The sequence below is a fragment of the Tamandua tetradactyla genome, chromosome 26 (genome assembly GCF_023851605.1).
Source record: "Tamandua tetradactyla isolate mTamTet1 chromosome 26, mTamTet1.pri, whole genome shotgun sequence".
Classification (NCBI taxonomy): Eukaryota; Metazoa; Chordata; class Mammalia; order Pilosa; family Myrmecophagidae; genus Tamandua; species Tamandua tetradactyla.
In genome coordinates, this window is record NC_135352.1 from 29,477,244 (window position 1) to 29,500,252 (window position 23,009).

Genomic DNA, 23,009 nt, shown 5'->3' on the forward strand with positions numbered 1-23,009 from the left:
ATACAATAACAGACACATTTTTTCCTCACCCAAAAATACTCACCTGTCCCTCGTACAACTTGAAATGCATTAAATTTCTCAAGAATAGAGTGCAAGTCTTGATATCTTATAACTTAAATAGTATAACATGAACAAAACATCTTATGTGGTATGATAAAGGGATAAAATGAAGAAAACAAAGATCTTAAACTTGATATCTTATAACTTAAATAGTATAACATGAACAAAACATCTTATGTGGTATGATAAAGGGATAAAATGAAGAAAACAAAGATATTTGATTTATGTGTAAGTACATAGGTATTAATTACAAAGCAGAGAAGAAATATGCATATCATTGCAGTCCTCGTTTCTGTAACTGATCACGTAGTCATAGTTCATATTTATCACTACCTTCTTCCACTACCCATTCCATGTTCCCTTTCCTCTCAGCAAGCACTTCAGCTGGCCATGGTTCTTTGTCTGGTGGGGTGACCCAAACCTTCATTCCTGAAATTTCAGAGCCATTGGTAGTCCTGCCTGGATTGGGTTGTTGCAGTTTTCCATTGATTTTAATCACAGAGCATGGTAGTACTTCGAATGCTCTTAGATAAGTATCAGATGGCAACTAGGCTTGTGTAAATGTGAGAAAATTTTTTCATATAAATTAACACAAGTCTTGAAATGAGTTCCCTCAAGCCCCAGGTTTTATTTCAATAATGCAGTAAGAACTTTCCCCAGATATCAACACAGTTCACCCCTTTCTTGGAAACTCTGAATTGCCATCATGAAAATTAGTCATTGCTTCCCGGACCATGACAGGTGGATTCCACTGAGGTGCTCGACCACCCAGTGTCCTGATGGGTGAGACCTCATGCCTAGCGGTGGGGCCACAAACAGGGCTGCCCTCAAGGAACTGTCATTACAGTGTGGAAACAGGGCATGTATTTAAAAAATATTTACAAATAGTCATAGATATCATGTGAACGCTCCAAGTGCTTTAGGAGTTCAGAGATGAGAGAAACTATAGGGGTATCTTAGAGACAGAGTCTTCACCTGGATCTCAAAGGAAAGTTGAACTTGGATCAGGGCCTGGGTAGCACAGTGAGCAGAGGCCCAGAGAGAGGAGTAACTAGGGATATGAAAGGAGCAACGACTGGATCTTCCACATTTCTAGCTGTATGACCTTGGGCGGTTACTTAGATTTTATGAGCCTTACTTGCCTCATCTGTAAAAAAGATATAATAGTAGTGACTGCCATGTAAGGTTATTATGAGACAACCCACATAAATCTTCATAATAACTAATAGTAATAATAGATCTTTTTTTTTGTTTTTTTAATGCAATTTTATTGAGGTATATATTCACATACCATATAATTATCCAAAGTATACAATGGTTCACAGTATCATATACCTCTACATTCATCATCAAAATAGATTTTTGAACATTTTCATTACTCCAAAAATAAGAGTAAAAAAGAACACCCAAACATCTCATCCCCTTCATCCCCCCTATTATTTATTTCTTTTTTGTCTTTATTTTCTTACTTATCTGTCCATATGCTGGATAAAGGGAGTGTCAGTCACAACATTTTCACAAAAACATGGTCACACCTTGAAAGCTCTATAGTTATTCAATCATCTTCAAGAATCTTCAAGGCTACTGGATTACAGTTCAACAGTTGCAGGTGTTTCCCTCTAGCTACTTCAAAACACCAAAACCTAAAAGGGATATCTATACAGGGCATAAGAATAACCTTCAGAGTGACCTCTCAACTCTATTTGAAAACTCTCAGCCACTGAAACTTTATTTTGTTTCATTTCTCTTCCACCTTTTGGTCAAGAAGTCTTTCTCAATCCCATGATGCCAGGGCCAGGCTCTTTCCTGGGAGTCATGTCCCTCGTTTCCAGGGAGATTTGCCCCCTTGGAGTAATGGCCCATGTAGAGGGGAGGGCAGTGAGTTCACCTTTTGGAGTTGGCTTGAGAGAGAGGCCACAATAATAAATAATTTTTTTGCATTAAAGATTGTGTGTGGGAGTTAGTTAACAAGAGCTAAAGTAGGAGAGAATAATTTAAGAGAGAAAGGAAGCAAACACATAGAACACTTGCAGGGAAGAATCCTTGATGAAATATATGGCCTCAAGTGATTATGCTTTTTTCCCTATTTGTTTCACCATACTGCTTGCCAGATGTCAATTCTTAGAGTTCTCAGTGTGTCTTCCTCTATAAAGCTCTTCTACCTCCAGATATAATGGTTGTATAATGTCAGAGAACTGCTAGCAGTCCCTGGGATTCTATTCCTTCCCCTCTTACAGTCCACATGGTTGGCCCTAAACCCCATGTCCAGGGGACACATGACCTAGGTTAAAGACCAAGAGCCAACTGAGAAACTTTTGCTGGAGCAACTAGGAAAAGGGCATGGCTATCCATTGGATGCATAGGATGCAGAGAATGGAATGTAATCCTGAAGTTGCCAGCAGCTATCTAATCCAGATATTGAAAGTGAGAGCAGGTCCTCAGTGCCTGCTCTGTACCAGGTTCTGGACTCAGCAGTGAATGAGTCCTCATTCTTGTGACACTCTGGTGAGGGAAGCATTAAGATGTATGTATGTATGTATGTATGTATGTATGTATGTATGGATGGATGGATAGATATACCGACAGATATATAGATAATATCTATTAGTGGTAAGTTCTATTAAGGGAAAGGAACCAAAATAAAAGTGTAGTGGAAAATGTAATATATATTTAGATAGTATGGTTAATGAACTAATGAACCCCCCTTTTGTGCAAGACAGTGTTCTAACTTGCAAGCTGCCAGAGTGCGATATACCAGAAATGAAACAGCTTTTAAAATGGAGAATTAAAAAAGTTGCAAGTTTATAGTTTGAAGGATGCAAAAATGTCCAAATAAAATCAAAGCTATAGAAATGTCCAATCTAAGGTATCCAGGTAAAGATACTTTGTTTCAAGAAGGCCAATGATGTTCAGGTTTCTCTCTCAACTGGTAAGGCTCATGGTGAACATGGCGAGATCTGCTAGCTTTCTCTCTAGGCTTCTTGCTTCATGAAGCTCCCCCAGGGGCATTTTCCTTCTTCATCTCCAAAGGTCTCTGGCGTCATGGGCTCTAAAAATTTTTCCAAAATGGTCCCTCTTAGAGAACTCCAGCAAACACCACACCTTGAACAGGTGGAGACACATCTCCATGGAAACTACCTAATCGAAATTTACTACCCACAATTGAGTGGGTAACATCTCCATGGGAACAATCAAAAAGCTCCACACAACAATACTGAATGAGGATTAAAGGACATGGCTTTTCTGGGTACACCACAATTTTTTAAAAGGCTAACAGCAATTACCTAAAGGAGATGCATCCCAACTTTTAAAGGATGAGAAGAAAGACTTTTTTTTCATTTAGGTGGTTCTGTATTAATTGAATCCTTACAGTGTACATGTATTGTTCTTGTAAAAATATATGTTTATCATCTATATCTGTGTGCGTGTGATAGAGAGTGAGAGAGAGAGAGAGAGAGAGAATGATAAAGAACAGAACTTTGAGACTGTTGTTTCAATTCCTTAGGACTCTTTTCCAGATGGCTAATACTGCTAGTAGTCTGAGTTCTGTATAAATCAGGCATTATTAATTATTTTTATAGGCCATTTGAGTGTAAGTTAAAGACACAATACCCTTTTATCTTTAAATATTTCCATTTATGTTTCCTAAAAACAAGGCCATCCTCTTACATAACCACAATCCAATTAGCAAAATCAGTAGATTCACATCATTATGTTAGTGTTCTACAACCTACAGACCTCATTCAAGTTTCACCCACTGCCTCTAATAAAAATTGAGCAAAACTTTGCTCCTGTTTGGAAGGTGGTTCCAGAGCAGGCAGGAAGCAGGCAGGGTCCAAGTTGTAGAGCTAGTACCTGCTGCCCCATTTCTGATATGAAAGTTTTCTCACTGTCTCCAGGGAGGAATGGTTGGCATCTATTTTCTTAGAAAGCTGACTGGTGGCCCTGCCTACAAGAACAGGGATGTTCATTGGAAAGTCTGCACTGAACAGGAAGGGGCTGGTTGTTATCTGGGGACCCCCCCACCAGATGCCAGTTTGATACAGAGGTGCCAGCAGTCTCTTTTCAGTTAGTTTCATTAGGGAAGAGTCCTCTGTTTTTTTTTTATCTTTATTTATTTTTTTTTTTTTTTTTTTTAAAGGAAAGACAGAGAGAAGGAAGGAAGGATAGAAGGAAGGAAGGAAGGAAGAAAGGGAAACATCTTTTAAACATTTTCTTGTTTTATTGTATTCTGTTTCTCCGTTTTTGTTACATGGGCTGGGGCCGGGAATCGAACCGAGGTCCTCCGGCATAGCAGGCAAGCACTTTGCCCGCTGAGCCACCGCGGCCCGCCCTATCTTTATTTTTATCAAGGGTGTAAGTACAGTCTACCCACTGTTCTGTGAAAAGAAAGATTGCTCCAAACTCTCTTCTCATCTTTGACTCTGCTGTCCCTGTGGGCTGCACATCAGCTCCCTGGATTTCTTCCAGGCAGGTCAGTGGCTCCATGAAATGTCTCTCCTGGATGGCAGGGTTCTCCACATTGCTTCATACCCTTTCCACCTTCTATAACTTCGTCGCTTTTTTTTAATCCTTGTAATAATTTTTTTGGGGGGGTGCATGTCTGGGAATTAAACCCAGATTTCCAGCATGGAAGGTGAGCATTCTCCACTGAACCACCCATGCACCCTCCTTGTAATAATTTTAATGGGATTCTCCAAAGCTTCATAGCTAGGCAGTAAGACCCCGAATAAATATCAATAATCCAACATCTTGTCATTGTGTCTGAGTATAACTGGGCATAGAGCGGCTGGCCATAGTCTCATGGGGTAGAGAGGGACAGATCTAGCCTTCGCCAAAGTCTTCATACTGGGGCAGGTCAGACTCTGGAAAAGTTGCCAGGGCCATGAGGAAATTCAGTCCGGCAGGCCGAATGCATCCTGCATACCTGAGGCCAACATGCCTGGAAAACAGCTGGCACAGTAGGCAAGAGTTGGTGGCCAAAAAGAGGGGGAATCCAATACATATGGCACCCATCACCTCGTGTGGCACACAGCAGCCCACCAGGGCAGAAGGTGTCGGGGTCCAGCCAAGGGTCAGGCAGCCTGTAGGAGAGGACTGTGCCCAAGTTCAGGTAGGGCAGCCACTCCTAGGTAGGGGTGTCATTCAGTCACCAAATGTTGGGAAAGCACCTTCCCCAAGTCTAAGGGAACAAGGCGGAACCAAGCTAGTCCTCATTGCGGACCTGAGGTCAAGACCCAACTTTGTGTGTGAAGCAGCAGCTCAGTGATGTGGCTGGAGCACGGGGTAGGGCTCCGCATCATGGTTACTCAATGTCGAGGGTCAGAATGTGGCTCGGAGACCAGAGGAAAGATTCTACAGCCCAGCCGTCCAAGCACAGCAATGCCACTCACCCATCGGGCAACCTTCGGCCAGTTATGTAATCTCTTTGAATCTCACTGTTCTTATTTCTAAAATAAAAACACTGAAGCCCAACTCACAAGGTTATTAGGAATTTAATGAGCAGGCACTCAAATTATGCTGAAGAGAGCTGATGGGCTTGAGCTGTGGGCCCCTGTGCAGCTGCGGGGGTGGCCTGCCTTCCCTATTGACTGAACTGACCGGCTCCAGAGGGTGCAGGAAACCTTTGGAGGTTTGAATGGTCAAGCTACTCTGGGCGGTACGGGGCGGTCTTCAGATTTTGATTTGAACTAGTGTGAAAAGGGGAATAGGGGCATCTGAAGCCCCTTAAAACTTTCACTTTTACCTGCCTGCAGATAGGAAGTGTGATGGTTTGAAGCTGTATGTATCCCAGAAAAAGTGTGTACGTAAAGCTAATCCATTCCTGGGCATGTGGACCTGTTGTAGGCAGGAAATTTTTTATTTTTATTTTTATTTTTATTGATGAATCTTAACATATAAACATACAAACAGTCTAGCATACAAACATTCCATTCATGGTGTACAATCAATGGCTCACAACATCATCACATAGTTGTGTATTCATCACCATGATCATTTTTTAGAACATTTGCATCACTGCAGAAAAAGAAAGAAAAAAGAAAACTCATACAAACCATACCCCTTCTCCACAGGCGGTTAGGACATTTTGGTTAGGTTATTTCCATGGAGATGTGATACAGCTCATCCAGGGTGGGTCTTAATCCTTTTGCTACAGTCCTTTATAAGAGGATAACAAAGAGAGAGAAGACACAGAAAAAGGCCCCAGGGAAGCGAAGAGACAGAGGCCAAAAGAGAGGACACAGAAAACAGAGAGGAAGCCACTGAAGCCAGAAGCTGGAAGCAATGAAACCCGGAAGCAACTAGCAGATGTCGCCATGTGCCTGGCCATGTGACAAGGGGAGCTGAGGGCCGTAGACAGCTGGTCCTCCGAGAAGGTATCGTACTCTTGATGCCTTAATTTGGACATTTTCTTGGCCTTAGAACTGTAAACTTGTAAGCTAATAAATCCCCATTGTTCAAAGCCAGTCCATTTCTGGTATATTGCATTTTGGTAACTTTAGCAAGCCAAAGCAGGGAGTGAGCGGGAAAAGGCACTCTCCACGGCGCCCAGGTCCTTCCTCCTTTAGTACATTGCAAAGACAATGCTGGCTGGTGCCTTTTGCAAGTGAAGTGTTTATAAATAATAGTGCTGTCTTTATCTGGACTCTGATCCGAGGATTTCCAAGAATGTTAGACAAATACTTAGTAGCAGATAAAAATTTTCTCTATTTTCTGCCTGGGGAATCACAAGCTCAGTCGATAGTCAGAAGTAAGAGGAATATAATCTAGGTCAAGTGTTTCGAAGCTGAGAAGGGATGTTATGAGTATGCTTATGCAGGATGGTTCTCAAACTTAAACGTGAACAAAAAATGGGGAAATTTCTCCATATGCACAATCTTGGGCCTCTCTCCTGCAGGTTCTGATTCAGTAAATCTGGGGATGGGTTCTGGATTCTGCATCTTAAACACACCTTAAAGATGATAAGTTTATCACCCTTTGAGAAGCGCTGCTCTAAGGAGAGTCAGAAAGCTGTGCCTTCTGTTTGGGGGCTTGGCCCCCAGCCACCCCCTCGCCCCCACCCCCCAGCCACCAACAGGAACGTCTCTGGGTGTTTTATGCAAGGAAAACATTTATAAAAATGTATGCTTCCAAATTTTGTCTACGCAGAATACAAGCCCAAGGGTTTTTAGCTAGTTCCATTTTTTATTAATAGAACTGATTTCTTCTAGGGGCGAGGCTGGCACCCAGGGCGGGGGAGGGGAAGTGGCCTCGCAGCCGCTCTCGCCGGACAACCCGGAGCGTAGGTCCTTGTAGGCGGCTCTAACGGGCAGGGGCAGGCACCTTCTGGTGGAACCGGCCATCATTTTCCGTGGCTCTCACCCGCAGCAGCTCCGGCGGCCTCGGGTCCACTGCCACCCGGGAACAGGGTGGGGTCCGCCAGCTGCTCCTCTGGGCATCTGCACACACCTGGAGCGGGGCTCTCGGGGACCACCCCCCATCATCTCTCCTTTGTTATGAAGGAGAAGGCAGTGTCATAGCAAGACACGTAACTCTGTGTCACTCAAGTCCCTAATTAGTGGTCTCACTTTAAAGAAAAGTTAACTTTACTGAGTATAAAATAATCAATTTCACACAGAAAATGTGAAACTTAAGAGAATGAAAAATAGTTTTGTTATCCATAGATAACCAGTACAGCATGTTGTATCATTCCTTCAGCCTTTGTTCTTTCATTAGCTTGGATTTAACAATGTATAAAGATTCTGCTTCCTGTTTTTTTCCACATATTAAGTCTAGAGTGTTTCCTTGTATTATTTATCTGTAAACTGATGGCCTGCGAAGATTTCTGTGTGTTCCGTTTTATGTAATCACCATAATTTACTTCACCAATCCCTACTTCTGGACATTCGAATTATTTCTAGTTATTCTGGTGTCACAAAATTAGAAATAGCCATTTAAACATTCCCAAAAAAATTTTAGGAGCAATTCCTAAATGTGGGATCAGTGGATAAAACATTAAAATAGACTCTCCTATGTTATAAAGAATCCTTCCAGAAAGGTTCATATTACTCTCATCAGTGAACAAGCGTACCCACTTCATAATACTTTTACTGGGTCGAATTTGTTAAATTTATTTTTTAATGTGAATGCCTCTGATCCCTGCTGAAGCTGAATTACTTTCCATATATTAATTGGCCACCTCTTCCGTGAATGTGTGTGTCCCATTATTAATCTTATCTATCATATATGCTGCAAATGATTTTCGCAGCTTTCGTTTGCTTTTTTTAAGCCTTTTTTATTTTTTATTTTTAACGTGAGCAGGCACAGGAAATCGATCCCGGGTCTCCAGCATGGCAGGCGAGAACTCTGCCTGTTGCGCCACCGTGGCCCACCCCTGTTTGCTTTTATATTTTATTTATGGCGAATTTTGATGCATGGAAGTTTAACATTTTCATGTAGTCAAACTCACTAGCGGATGAACTCTTCCCCTCTCCACTGCTTCCTTCCTTATGGAACGAGTAACACTCCTGGCTTCTCTGACCCTTCATTTAATCCTGTCCATAGGGGAGTGTGACCAACTGAGGCCAGGACAAGGACCTGGGTTCCTGAATCCACAGGCCTTGGGAGAGCCTGTGCTCAGGTCTGCTCGCTCCACCAGTCAAGCTTGTTGGTGAAGACTGTGCTGGGGCTGAGGCTTGCCATTTCCCAGCTGCCTATGACAGGCTAGGTAAGACTTTCTAAAGGGGGGCTGCAGTATGGAAGCCCAGTGGTTTCCAGCAGTTCTACTAGTAATAAAGCTGACATTTTGCAGTCTATCTACCTGACTTTCATTTTTCTAATTTGGTAAAGAAGCTGGTGGGAAGGAAAGTAGAAGAGCGTACCTGAACAACGACTCAACTCTGAAATCTTTGGCTGTGTTTGCACTGAGACCACACTTTCCGTGGTCAGCTCCCAGCCAAAGACTGAGCATGGCAGGGATGCTAAAGCTTTCTTGTTCCTGGAAGACGTTGGACTCAGCAGATGGGGGACTTTGGCTCAAGGACTTCCAGCTGGTCTTGCCAAATATTTCTTAGATTGCATCGCAATCTAGGATACTTCCTAGACTCAACTTTCCTTCCTCTCTCTTTCAGTGGACTTGCATCACATCTGATGGTTCTCACAGTCTCCCCCAGATACCTCCTGTTTTCTTTCACACACATTTCTCCTAATAAATCCATGTACATTTAAACCCGTCTTACATCTATCTCTTGGAGGACCTGAATTACACAAGGCTGATTTATTGGCCCTTAAAATTCTAAGAAAATCTTTGAATCTTTCTTGTTTTGTGCTTATGCTTGTGAAATTATTTCCTAATTTTAATGGTTTACTTTTATTTTACTCTTTAATCCATTTTGAATTTATTCCTGAATATGGTAAATTCATAATCGACCCATCTTTCCCCTGAAGAGTAAACAAATGACTTCTTTCTTCTCTCATTGGGATGGCCATCTTTATCACAGGTTAAATTCTTACTAATAAAGGTTTGTCCTGAGTTTTTCAGCTTTCAACCCATCACCAAGATATTTAGTTATATATTTGCATCATCATTTAATGTCAGCCTTCTCCACCGAGGGTTGGAACCTTGTATATCATTTCCTTAGTGCCTAACCCAGTGCCTGGCACATACCAGGTACTCAATAAATCTTTGTTGAATGAATGAATTTTGCTTCATTGGTCTGTGTGCTTGATATTGCAACAGTACTACTGTTTTATTAACTATTATTGTCATTAAATAAGATGCATTACACCTCATAATAGTAATTGCTATTGCTCAAAAAATGCATGACTACTATTGTAGTTTTTAAAAATATTTTTTAATATATGGTAATGTAAGTCCCATCTCACTACTCTTTTCAAAAATGACTTCCATGTGAACTTTAGAATTCTCTGTTTGAGCATCATTTCTCTCCCAGTGCATATCCTGGTTGACCAGGGCTGCTATGACAAATACTACACAATGATTGGCCTAAACAACAGGAATCTGTCATCTCATTTTTTTTCCCAAGCACTTTTTAACACATAGTTATAGAACAAATTTCAAAGTTTGGTATGAGTTAAGTTCCACAGTTCCAGATTTTTCCTTCTAGCTGCTCCAAGACACTGGAAACTAAAAGAAATATCAGTATAACGATACTCATTTGTTGAATCCTATATTCTCTATTATAACTCCTCCTTCTCCTTTGATTCTTCTCCCGATCTTAAGAGATATTTAGGCTGTGCCCATTCTAACTTTTTCATGTTGAAAAAGGGGTGGGGGATGGAACTGATTGATGTTCTTGGAGAGGCTGGCCTCGCTGGGTTTCAGAACTTATCTAGCGTAAGAACCATCTAGAGGTTATAGGTTTCTGGAAAGTAAATTTAGTGCATGAAACTTTTATAGAATTCCAGTCAGAGCCTTAAGTATTCTTTAGGGTTAACAGGAAAGATGTTGGTTGGGGTTTGGCAAACCATAGTAAATAGCAATGGCTAGCTGAAGTTTGTGTAAGAGTAGTCTCTGGGCTCTATTTGAACTCTTTTAGCCACTGATACCTTATTTTCTTACATGTCTTTTCCCACTTTTGGTCAGGTAGGTATTGTTGGTCCCATGGTGCCAGGCCCAGACTCATCCCTGGAAGTTATTTCTCATGTTGCCGGGAGGCATGGACTTTTACCTCTGGACATCATGGCCCTTGTCGTGGGGAGGATAATGATTTTCCTTGCGTAGTTGGGCTGAGAGAGAGAGAGTCCCTAATATTTGGGAATCAGGGATTTCCCAGATGGGAAAGTTTAACATTAAAGATTTCTGATAAAATTAGAAGTCCCTAATATTTGAGAGAGTTATCAGGGATTTCCCAGGTGGGAAAGTTTAATAGTTTCATTTTTAACTCCAGTCCTCAATAAATTTTGCCAATACTCTTTAATTATCTACCCATCATACTCTGGGTTGTATCTGGTATTACATTTAGCTATATAGGATTAAAAGCCCTCGTTTCCATTCTGGGCTCCATGTGTTTGGTTTGTTTAAATGAGCTATCCAGACAGGTTAGATTGTGTGCTACAGAAAATTTGGATTTTGGACAAAATAAACGTCTCTTCCTTTGGTCTCATACAGTAGGTGAAGTTCTAAATACAGACAATATCATCTTTTGATCTATATTCTTTTTTTTTAATTAAAAATTTTTTTAAAACATAACAGCATACAAACACGAATATTCTTACCATATAATCATTCCATTCTTGGTATATAAACAATATCTCGCAATAGCGTCACATATATTCATCACCATGATCACCTCTCAGAACATTTGATTCAATCCAGAAAAAGAAATAAAAAGAAAAAAGAAAAAAATTCATACATATCTCCTCCCCCTCACCAATCACCAGCATTCCATCTACTAAATTTATCTTAACATTTGTTCCCCCTATTAGTTATTGATTTTTAATCCATATGTTTTACTTGTCTGTTGATAAGGTAGATAAAAGGAGCAACAGACACAAGGTTTTCACAATCACAAGTCACATTGCAAAAGCTGTGTCATTACACAATCATCTTCAAGAAACATTTTGCCCTGTGTTCTGATTTACCTTAGTTCAACCAGATAAGCATCATTCTTATCTATCTCACAATTTTGGAGGCTTGAAGTCCAAAATCAAGTTCAGGCCATGCATTCTTCTAGCGTTTGTAGCATTCTGGAGCTGGCTTCCCAACAATCCTTGGGGTCTCTTGGCTTGTAGAAGCATTTTGCCTCTGTTACATGGAGATGTCTCTCCTCTTCTCTGGCTTCTCCTAACTGACTACATCTAAATTTTTTCTGCTTATAAGGACTTTCCATGTTGATTGAAGGCCCACCCTGATTCAATTTGGCCTCATTCAAATAGGACCTTTGAAGCTCCTATTTACAAAGTGCTCACACACATAGGATCAGATATCATTTGAGCATGTCTTTGTGGGGATATGATATAATCTACTGCACTCCCAACTCCATCTCACTGGGGGTGTTGAGAAAACTTCACAAAACTTAGAAATTAATTTAGGAAGAACTGACATTTCACATTATTGTCTTCATATTCAGAAAAATGGTATGTCTTTTTATTTAGATTAAATCTTCATTTTCATTCTAACTTTTTCTTCCCCAGCCCATCCTCAGATAGGTATAAGGAGGGGGTCAGGAAGCCTATTCTCATCCCCATCCAAAAGAGTATCCCACCCTCTTTTATTGTAGATAAAAGATATACCATCATGATGGTCTTCTCCTTGGGGAGGTTTCCCTAAAGCTCAGTTCTCTGTTCACCCATGGCTCTTTCTCCTCAAGCACATCAGGCCTATTCTATCTCAAGGTGAAAGAAGTCAGGGATCCCCCCCACCCATTGCTAAGAACTTTATTTAGCTGAAGAAGCCATGAGGCATGCCCTGCAAAGGGAAGGGCAAATATGAGACTTTTGTTTGGAATCCATTTGCACCATGTTTTCACTCTTGCTCATTTATGCTTCTGTTAGTATATAGTTTAGAATACGTGCATCTATCATAAATTATTCTGGTCATGTATGTGTGTGTGTGTATACATGTGCATTAAGACATTTGTCAAGTGTTGATACCAGGGTAATTTTTACTTTAAGAAATTAACTGGAAAGCTTTCCTTTTTCTATGTACTGGAACAGGTCAGAAAGCATGGGTATTTAGTAATAACCACTTGAGCTGGTCTCAGTGAGTTTATGCAGAAACAGGCCATAAAAGGAGCAATTAGGAATGCTTCTGGGGTGGTCAAACAGACCCTTCTATTTCCAGATGTGTGTTGTGTGAAACAGGTTATGTCTCTACCTTCCCATCTGGCTTAGAGGGTCAACTCCACGGATCCCACAGCTCATGGTCAAAATGTTCAAAAATCCTCAAGTAAATAAATGTCCATGTTATTTCCCATAGCTGTCTCTTTCAGCAATCCACCATGGAAGCTAGAGGAGTTCAGGCGGGCAAGTAGAGACCAAGCCTCGCATTCCTTGAAACTGCTTCATTGTCAAGGCTGAGGTGAGCAGCGAGACTCAGGCAGCAGCATCCATCTGCACAAGGACAAGATTGCATTCTGGAAGTGCAGAGTTTCATTGTTGGCCTTTAAAAATAATGTTCTCGGCCAGTGTTAAAAAAGAAAAAAAAAGGCTATACAAGGCCAGGAAATTAGACTCTGAATCTAGTTTTCTTTATCTTTGCAGAAGAGGAGGTTTCATTTGAAAGGTTTTATCACTAGCAGGCTAACAGGCTGCTGCTGTCACTAACTCTATTTTCAATGGGACTGGAAAGGCATAAAAATCTTTTTCTATTTTATAGTTTCACCTGTGCCTGCCAGATGGACTAGATATCATCCACTGCAGGGGTGATGAGAATGAATGGAGGAAAAGAATAGGAACCCCAAATGACTTGTTACAGGGATCCTTTTTACAGCTAGACCCTGACAGATATTTTATATATATATACAAGAGAGCCATTTCATTTACTAAACACTGTTCATTTCAACATACAGACATTTTAACTAAATTACATAAAGTTTTTTTCTTCTTAATTTCATCCTTGGGCTTATGATTTAAATGCCATTCTGAACTAGTTTCAGATGACCAGATTGGGAAGATTTATCTTCAGATTAAAATGTGGCTGGAATAATACTGATGTAGAAATAATTGCTTTTCAACTGGTGGTCCTGCAGTTTTGTGATTAGACCTACAAATTCAATGCCAGCAAACTGTCCACAGGTGTCTTTTTAAATCTCAAAGAACTATCTGCTTCTCGGAAATTACACCTTCTTTGAAACCTCATCTCTAACAGTGGATGGCCAATGGCCTCTGACCTAGAACCTTCCATTGCCTTACCAACTTTACGGCATCCATTTTGTACAGTACCATCTTTAGATGCAAATGAAACCACACAGTGAAGTGAATGTTCTTAATATTTTAATACTTTATAAATGAAAAGAGAATAACAGAGTTCTATGGATAATAAGAAAATCTCTCTCCTGAGAGCAAACCATTCTCTCAGCAAACAGGGTCCTAGAAAGATTGTGTTCTAGTTAAAGGATCTCTAGCCAACAGCCATGAAATAACACACACACACATATACCAATTGACCCATAAACATTGGCAAATATGAATGTGCTGTATTCTGAGATGATGAAAATCTACTTGGACTCAATTACTCAAGAAATATTAATTGAACCCCTCCTGTGTGCCAGGCTCTGTTCTAGGTGCTAGGGTTATGGTAGAGAACAAAACAGGCAAAAATACTTGCTTTCAATGAAGCTTTCATTCTAGTGGGGATACAGATATCAAGGAAGACAAATAAGTCAACTACATGGTTTGTCTGATGACTGTCTGTGCCAAGGAAGAAAGGAAAGGAGGGAAGAGAGAGAGGATGTGTGTGGGTGGGCGGAGTGAGGAGCAGTTTGTGATAGAGTGGCTGGGAGAGAGGCCTGTGAGAAGGTAGCATCTGGACCAAGACCAGAGGGGGCGGAGGTGGGGGCAGTCAGGCAGAATTTTAAATCCCCAAGAACAAAGGCCAAGGGAGGGACTTGTTGATGGAGTGGATTAAAGTGAGAGGAAGTAGATCGAGTGAGCCAGGAGGAGGAGGAGAAGGATCAAAGCAGGCCAGAGAATAAAAGAGGGTTCAGATGAGGTCCACCCTGCCAGACTTATATGTAGGTGGGTGTTTAATTTCTGCAAGAGAGGAATTTTCTTTGGAGGGTCTAGAGCTGAGGAGTGATATGATCTGATTACACTTAAACAAGACCACTAGGACTGTTGTGTCGAGAACAAGTTGAAGCCCGCAAGGGTGGAAGCAGAGAGACCAGTTAGGAGGCTAGGGCCATAATCCAGGGAGCAGAGGGCAGCAGGACCGATGGCGACGAGCGTTTGGAATTTGGACATAAATTTTGAAGGTTAAACTGATAAGATTTACTAACCGATGAAATATAGGAGGGGAAGGAAAAAGAGTTGTTGAGAATAACCATATTATATTTATACTATATAAAATATATGTATTCTTTTTTCTTTTTTTGCTTGAGCAACCCAAAGAATAAAGTTGTCCATTGTTGAGATGGGGGAAGACTGTCAGAGGAGCTGGGGTTTTGTGATTGTTGTTTTGGTATGGTAGGAGTGCTTGATTGAAATGGATATCAGAAGTTGGGGCATCTTAAGTTCAGATGAATATTAGACACTAAGGGGAGATGTTGAGTAGGGTATCTGCATCTGGAGTTGGGGGAAAAGGTCTGGGTGAGAGGTTTAATTTAGGAGTCATCAGTATATAGATGATATTTAAAGCAATCAAACCGCTGAGAGCACCGAAGGAATAATTGTATGTAAAATGGGAAAAGGCTCCAGGCCTCTTGAATATTTAGAGGGAAGATCAGGGACCGAGCCTGAGAAAGGAGAAGTCAGAAGGGTAGGAGCAAAAGATGCCATCTCAGGAAGCCAAGTGAAGAATGTCTTTCAACGTGGAGAGGTGAAGACCTGCATCTGATGCTGATGGTATGTCAAGGAGAATAAGGGCTGAGAAGTTGACCATTGGATTTAGCAACATGGCAGTCATTGATGACCCTGAATAGAGCAGTTGTATGCATGTATAAAGCCAAACACAAAGATGCCGAGGAAAAGAGTAGATTGCACAGTACTGTGTACTTGGCTGTTGTCCTAGACATGTCAGTCATAGCACCTCCCTGCTCACTGTCCCCTTCCAAAACGCAGCTCTACCTGTGTAGACCCAAGAACTTCCTTGCACATGATGGTCTCATTCAGTACCATGAGCTGGCCATCGCCTGTGAGCAGGTCCTGATAGAGAAAACTCTGCCAAGGCCTATCAGATGACCTCCCAGGGAAATTTGAAATATGAAGAGAGATAGGCTGATATTAGTAGAATCTGAAACTGAGAGACAGCACAAGGAGAGTTATGAAATAGGAAGACCCTGATGTGCCTTAAGTGCACTGAAGGATACAAAGATCATGAGTATGAAACAGAATTTATGGCACAGAAAAATGATCAGCAGGTTAAAGAGTTTGGTGGCTACCTGGTTGGAGAGGAAGTGAGAAGCTCCACGAGAAGCAGCAGAGATGGAGAAAGCAGGTGAGTCATATTAATGGTGGAGCACTAGAGCCAGAATCCACAAAATTCTGTCCTGTTTCTGGAATCACCCACCAGTCCCAGTGCTTTATGATAATTCCTGCCCTCAGATCCCCTCGAGATTCTTGTTTCCCTCATCACTGTGAGTATCTGGGCAGGAAGCTTTACTACTTGAGCTAACTCAAGTGCAGTTAAAAAAAAAAAAAAAAGCCTAACTACACAGTTGTCAGTATTTAATTAAGTCAGAGCTTGATCTGGACAAGATGTGATCAGAAAGTCCTAAGTTAAAGCAAAAGCAAAAAAAAAAGCAAAAACAAAATACCAAAACATAAAGCAGTATATACGACAAAAAGAGAGTTGGGGAAATGGAAAAGGCCATCAAATTTTATTTGGATTGTGATGACAAGAATAGGGTTCTTTCCAGTGGTCTCATAAGAAAGGGACCAGTTTCCCATTGACAGCATTTAGAGCTGATCCCTTGGATTCCTGAAGTTTAGTGACAAGGTGGAATGCATTGGTTAAAAATATCCTAATGTCACTAGACATTTGACTGGGATGGGTTTTGTGGTGGTGGTTGAGTTCAATGGTACAATTTGCTTTTTCACATTGACTGACCAAAGCTTGGAATTTGTAATGGTTCTGACCACTGGGGACAGCTATCAGTGGGATCATCCAAAGGGTCAGGAAACCTCCCACTCTAAACTGTCTTGGGAAGCCTCATCAGGATCTGGGCTTTAGGACACTGAAGGAGAAGTTTCTAGAGACTGCCCCCTCCACCCCTATCCTGAACCATGGACATGAAAAAAATTTTATCAGAGTTCACCTAGATTCAGTCAGATTAACTACAACCTCTAAATTTCCATTTCATGCTATGTAGACTGAGTTTTAGACTAATTATAGTGATATTTATTGAGCGATCACTTTGTGCCAGGTTGCCTATCAATTGCTGGACTGTCACATTAAAGAGGGATAATGTTATTCTTGTCATGTAGTGTCCTATGGACGCTCAGCCCTTAGCAGGACAATTAGGAGTGCCAGCATGCTTTGCAGTAAAACCACCAAAGAATTATTCTGGCTTCCAGCCTATTAACTTTTACCACTTCCTTAATACAAAGAGAATTTTATTACTGATTTACCCAGCAGGTTAAATTAATATTTACAAGATTCATGGAGGCTGAGAAGCCTTGTGAAATTTCTAGATGTTCTTATCAATGCTGGATCTATTCCTAGTCATTTCATGGTCTCTAGGAGTAACCAAAAATACTTATTACTGTCCTCTTTTTTTTTTTTTTTAATAGACTCATTGGGAACCAAGAGTCTCACAAAAGATTTTTCCCCTGAAAAATGGAAGTAGGCAGAACACTTAAATAGAGCCAGGAAGAAACTTAACGCTGCTTAAGCATCTATTGTTGAGCCACCCAGTGTGGGCAAAGTGGTTACCTTGGTGAAAGCCCCTCTTTCCCTCTCCTGGCCTGGTCCCTGTGCTTGGGAAATGTGTTTACTTTTGCTCCAGGCCATTTCCCCTCTGGAGTTTTAGCGTGGGCAGCTGGCCGCCTTTATCCCCCTTTGGCACATTTCTGGGGCACCAGCCTCTTGGCCTCTGCAGACAGCTGGCCTCCTCAGCTGGGTGCTTACCTCATGGGCTGGTGAAGCTCTTCAAAGGCGATTAAGTTCAGTTTTGCTTACACCCTGCTACCAGCTGGGGAAAAGCCCATTTGGGTAGGCAGTGGGCCAGGTGGAAATGGCTGGGGCTTGGGGTCCCCCTGCATCACAGAGACAGAGGAGCAGAGCCCGGTTCTGTGTCTTATTAGCTGTGTGATGCTGGGCACAAAGCTGAATACATTACCGAGCTTCAATTTTCTCATCTATAAAAATGAAGCGTCTTCCTCAGTGGGTTGTGCGAGGACTGATTTGATAATGCAGCACATAATAACACATTCATGAAATGCCAACTCTTTCTTCTTTTCTATGTTCGTCCTCATTATGCTCCCCCTGCCAGTGAGAAGGAATAGGAGCTGCAAGGCTGGGATGCCAAAAGAGAAGGAAGGAGCAGATGGATATAGAGACTTGTAGAGAGGTTCAAAGGAACCATTCCTGTGCTGGTTTGAAAAAATTATGGTTTAAAAAGCCATGTCTTAATCCTGATCCATGCCCTGGAGGCAGCCATTTCTTTTAATCCCTATTCAGCAGGTAGGTTGGAAACTTGATTAGATAATCTCCGTGGAGATGTGACACACCCAATTGTGGGTATTAACCTTTGACTAGAGGGAGATGTGACTCCACCCATTCCAATTGGATCTTGATTCGATTATTGGCATCCTTTAAAAGAGGAAACATTTTGGAAAAAGCTAGAGAGCCATGAGAACCTCAGAGCCCAGGCTTCATCTTTGGAGATGAAGAAGGAAAACGCCCCCAGGGGAGCGTCATGAAACAAGAAGCCTGGAGAGAAAGTTAGCAGATGTCGCCATGTTTGCCATGTGCCTTTTCAGTTGAGAGAGAAACCCTGAACTTCATTGGCCTTTCTTGAGTGAAGGTAACCTCTTGTTGGTGTCTTAATGTGGACATTATTATAGACTTACTTTAACTGGGATATTTTCATGGCCTTAAAACTGTAAACTTGCAGCTTAATAAATTCCCCTTTTTTAAAGCCATTCCATTTCTGGTATATCACATTCTGGCAGCTTGCAAACTAGGACAATTCCTGTAGCAGTTAGGTGCAGGTTTCAACTTCACCAGATGATGCTGCCCAGTTCTGTTGCTGCGGATGTCAATCATCAACATTTGAATTCCATCTATGGCTGATCACATGTGCGGGTTGGCTAAAGGGAGTGCCTTCTGCAATGAGTGACATTTAATCTGATCAGCTGGAGGCTTAAAAGGAAGAGTCAGAGGCAAGAGAAGCAGCTCAGACCCAGACGTTTGGAGATGCAGAAAAGACTCTCCAGAAACCAGGAGAGAAGGCCTGCAGATGTTGCTGTGTGCCTTACCATGTGACAGAGAAACTCAGATGAAAGCCAGCTGCCCTTCCTCAAAGAACTGTAAATTTGTAACTAAATCAATCCCCTTATTAAAAGCCTATCCATCTCTTGTGTGTTGCAATCCCACAGCTTTAACAAACTGAATTGCACAGACAAGAGGTTGGCAGTCAATGGTAGAGATAGTTAGACCAATCATGTATAATGGAAAAATGCAAGTTTCAGAGCAGAATTTTGCAGACTCTGAGTTTTTGCCACCACCTGTGCCCAAAGCTGTTTCATGACGTAGACACTTCATGGACTTGGCATTTCCTTTCTTTCACATCGTATTTCCAGAAGCGGAGTGGCCTTTTCAGAAAGTGATTTCAGAATGTGCCTGCTGACTACCTGTGCTCCCCTTTCCATCACAGATGAGAAACCTAAGGATAAGTTAAATGCCCTGGGGAAGGGGCAGAGGCAAGGATCCCAGGGTCAGGCTGGAAAGCAGCCCCAGTTCTCTGACCCAGACACCACTCTCTTCCACTTGAGCAAGGTCCCTTCACCTTTTTGTGGCTGAAAGATCAACAGCAGGTCACCTAAACACCACAGTCTGTTTGAATTGATTTACCTCTCTAGCTGCTGAAAAAACAGAAATGCTCATAACAAAGGCTCGGGCATGGCTGAGTGAGTGAGCTCTGCCTCTGCAACCCAGAACTCAGACCTGAGCCAGCAGGGCCTCGAGGGGTGAAATAAGAACCACAAAAATACCCGAATGGGTCAGCTCCAAAGCCATAATCTAGTTCTGTGGTCCCAAATTCAGCCTCCAGCAGTGGTGGCAATAATTGCCACTCACTGAAGGTTTATTTATTGTACGTAAGTGCTAAGGATCTTACATAACTACAGGGTGATTATTGCGATATTAATCTGTGTTTTTCATATTGTTGTTTTCTATGTGGTTGTCTTTTGCCCCTTTGCCATCCCAAGTCTTTGGGCTTCCTTGCCACAAGGTGGGGGTCATAGGTGATCTTTCTCTGGGGGCACTGGACAGAGTTCGAGGTCTTTGGAGAGGAAGAGGGGGAAGGTGCCAGAGTGGCAAGAGGTTTGGAGAGCTTCCCCCAAGCCCGCAATGGAACTGAGATGTTTGCAGAATCTGTAGAGAATAAAGACAAGCAGTGCCCCATCAGCCTGACACCAAGCTCCCTGGGGATGTGGCTGGACTTAGGGCGTGGCTGTGAGGCTGCCCTATGGAGGCTGGACCCTAGGCTCAGGGGCCTGACCATCTGCAGGGGCAGCTTGGCTTGGGCACAGAGTGGATCCCGGCAATGGCCATGGCGGACCGAATGGTTTCCTAGGTACCACAGACACACCACTGTGGCACCCGATCCCCTGGGGCGTGGAGGGGAGGAGACCCCAAACCAGACCACGACACAGGCAAGTTGATTTAATGTGATTTAAAAAAGTTTACAATGTGGCTTTTTTTTTTCCTAATTTTTAATTAGAGAATTTCTGATTTTCTAATTTTTGTTAGAGAAATTGTGGATTTACAGAAAATCATGCATAAAATACAAGATTCCCACATATCCTGTTATTAACACATTACATTGGTGTGGTATATTTTTTTACAATTGGTGAAAGCATGCTTTTATCATTTTACTATTAACTGTAGTTTATGGTTTAACTTAGGGTTCATTGTTCCTATAGTGCAGTTTCATGGATAAAAAAATATATCCTATTATTATATATACAATATAACAATTCCCCTTTGAATCACATTCAGGCATATTTGTCAGCGTTGTGAATTGCATTCACAGTGTTGTGCTACCATTGCCACCGTCCGTTACCAAAACATTACCATTGTTGTAAATAGGAGCCTTGTACATTTTTAAAAAAGAAAATAAATATACAAGTAAAAACATTCCAAACATCCCATACCCCCTCTTCCTCCCATTGTTTATTTATTTATTTTTGTCTTTTTTTCCCTTACTCATCTGTCCTTACACTGAATAAAGGGAGTGTCAGTCACAAGGTTTACACAATCACATGGACAAACCTTAAAAGTTCTATAGTTATTCAGTCATCTTCAAGAATCAAGGCTACTAGACTACAGTTCAGCAGTTCAGGTATTTTCCTCTAGCCACTCCAACCACATAAGAATAACTTCCAGAATGATCTCCCAACTTTACCTGAAATCTCTCAGCCACTGAAACTTTATTTTGTCTCATTTCTCTCTTCCCCCTTTTGGTCATGAAGGCTTTCTCACTCCCTCGATGCCGGGTCCCAGCTCATTCGGGAGTTCTGTCCTGCGATGCCAGGGAATTTACACCCCTGGGAGTCATGTCTCACGTAGGCCAGTGAGTTCACCTGCCTCGTTGGCTTAGAGAGAGCAGAATGTGGCGTTTTTTAAAATATTCCATGTTGTACAGTAAAATTCATTACCATTAAAATGCATCTTATCCCAGTAAAAATCCATGATAATCCTGCAAAGTAGGTAATTTTGTCATCCTCATTTTTCAAAGGATATTGAGACCTTAAAGGTTAAGTGATTTGATTACTGCCAGTGCTGAGAATCCCTCCAAGAAATTGCCCTCCCCCCAGACTCTACTTTGCACAATTATTGCTTATAGAGTTTACATCCCTGATATTGGCGAAAACTTATTTTTGATGCAGTTTCTCCTGGATAACCTTATAAGGAATTGAATTCACTCTAAGACATTCACAGCACAGATCCATTTGGCTGCCCTCCTCCCGGGGCCTCTTTTCCTCCCGGGAGTTCCCTACCTCGCAGAGAAGTTGTCTTCCATACAGCTGGGCACAGAAGGACATTTTAGGGATCACACATTACATGCCCCAAGCCTATTTGCAGGGAAGGGAAATTCAGGGTCAGTGTTATTTTGTAGCACGAAAACCAGGAACAAGGCCACAGGCCTCCAGGAACGTGCAGTGAAGTTAGAACAGGCTGAGACTAAGGATCCACAGTTTCGGGAAGCAGGTTTTATTAGCTCGTGCGCACGAGGGCCCAGCTGAGTCACCTCAAAAGTCTGAGCCCCGAACAAAAGGCAACTTTAGTTTTTATAGACTGTATAATATGTTAAAGACAAGGTAAACAATTGGCTGATTTAAGTTGAGATTGGCCCAGAGCTGAACCATTGAGGGGCCCCCATCCCAGGAATGTTTTTTTTTTTTTTTTGCCTATGTGCATTTTTACCAGTTACTTATATTTCATTTTTATTTATTTGCTGCAGGTGTTGGTATGTTCTGATCTGAGCTGGGCATGGGAAACAATGTAGCCATGCAGGGTTTAGGCCCCTGTGAAGTTGGGGGGGTAAAGGTCTGTGTTCTCCCTCTGTTAGCCTCAAGTTTTCTTGGCTAGGGGAGGGGGTTTCTATACCAGGAAATGTGCCTTATCTCGCTTGCCTGCAAGGAGAGGGGGTTTGGGGATTTTCCACAGAGAGCAGAGCTGAACTAGAAGGAGGGGGAGGCCTGCCTGCTACATTTCCCCCCTTTGAAGCTTACCTCGACTTTTAGGGAGGGGTTATAGCATCACTTATATTTCATTTTTATTTATTTGCTGCAGGTGTTGGTATGTTCTGATCTGAGCTGGGCATGGGAAACAATGTAGCCATGCAGGGTTTAGGCCCTGTGAAGTTGGGGGGGGGTAAAGGTCTGTGTTCTCCCTCTGTTAGCCTCAAGTTTTCTCCTGATGGCCCTTTTGTAACTGTGCCTGTCTTAGGTTGTTCCTCCCCTGAGGAATCTTACCCGTCTTTGGCTAACCAGCCATCTTCCGGGGCCAAACAGGGTGGTATGAGGTGTGCAAGTGAGGGAGCAGTAACAACCCTTGAGAGGGTCTGATCTGTCTCTTTGACAGCCTATGCCCCCTGGCCTCTATGCCCAGTACCTGTTTG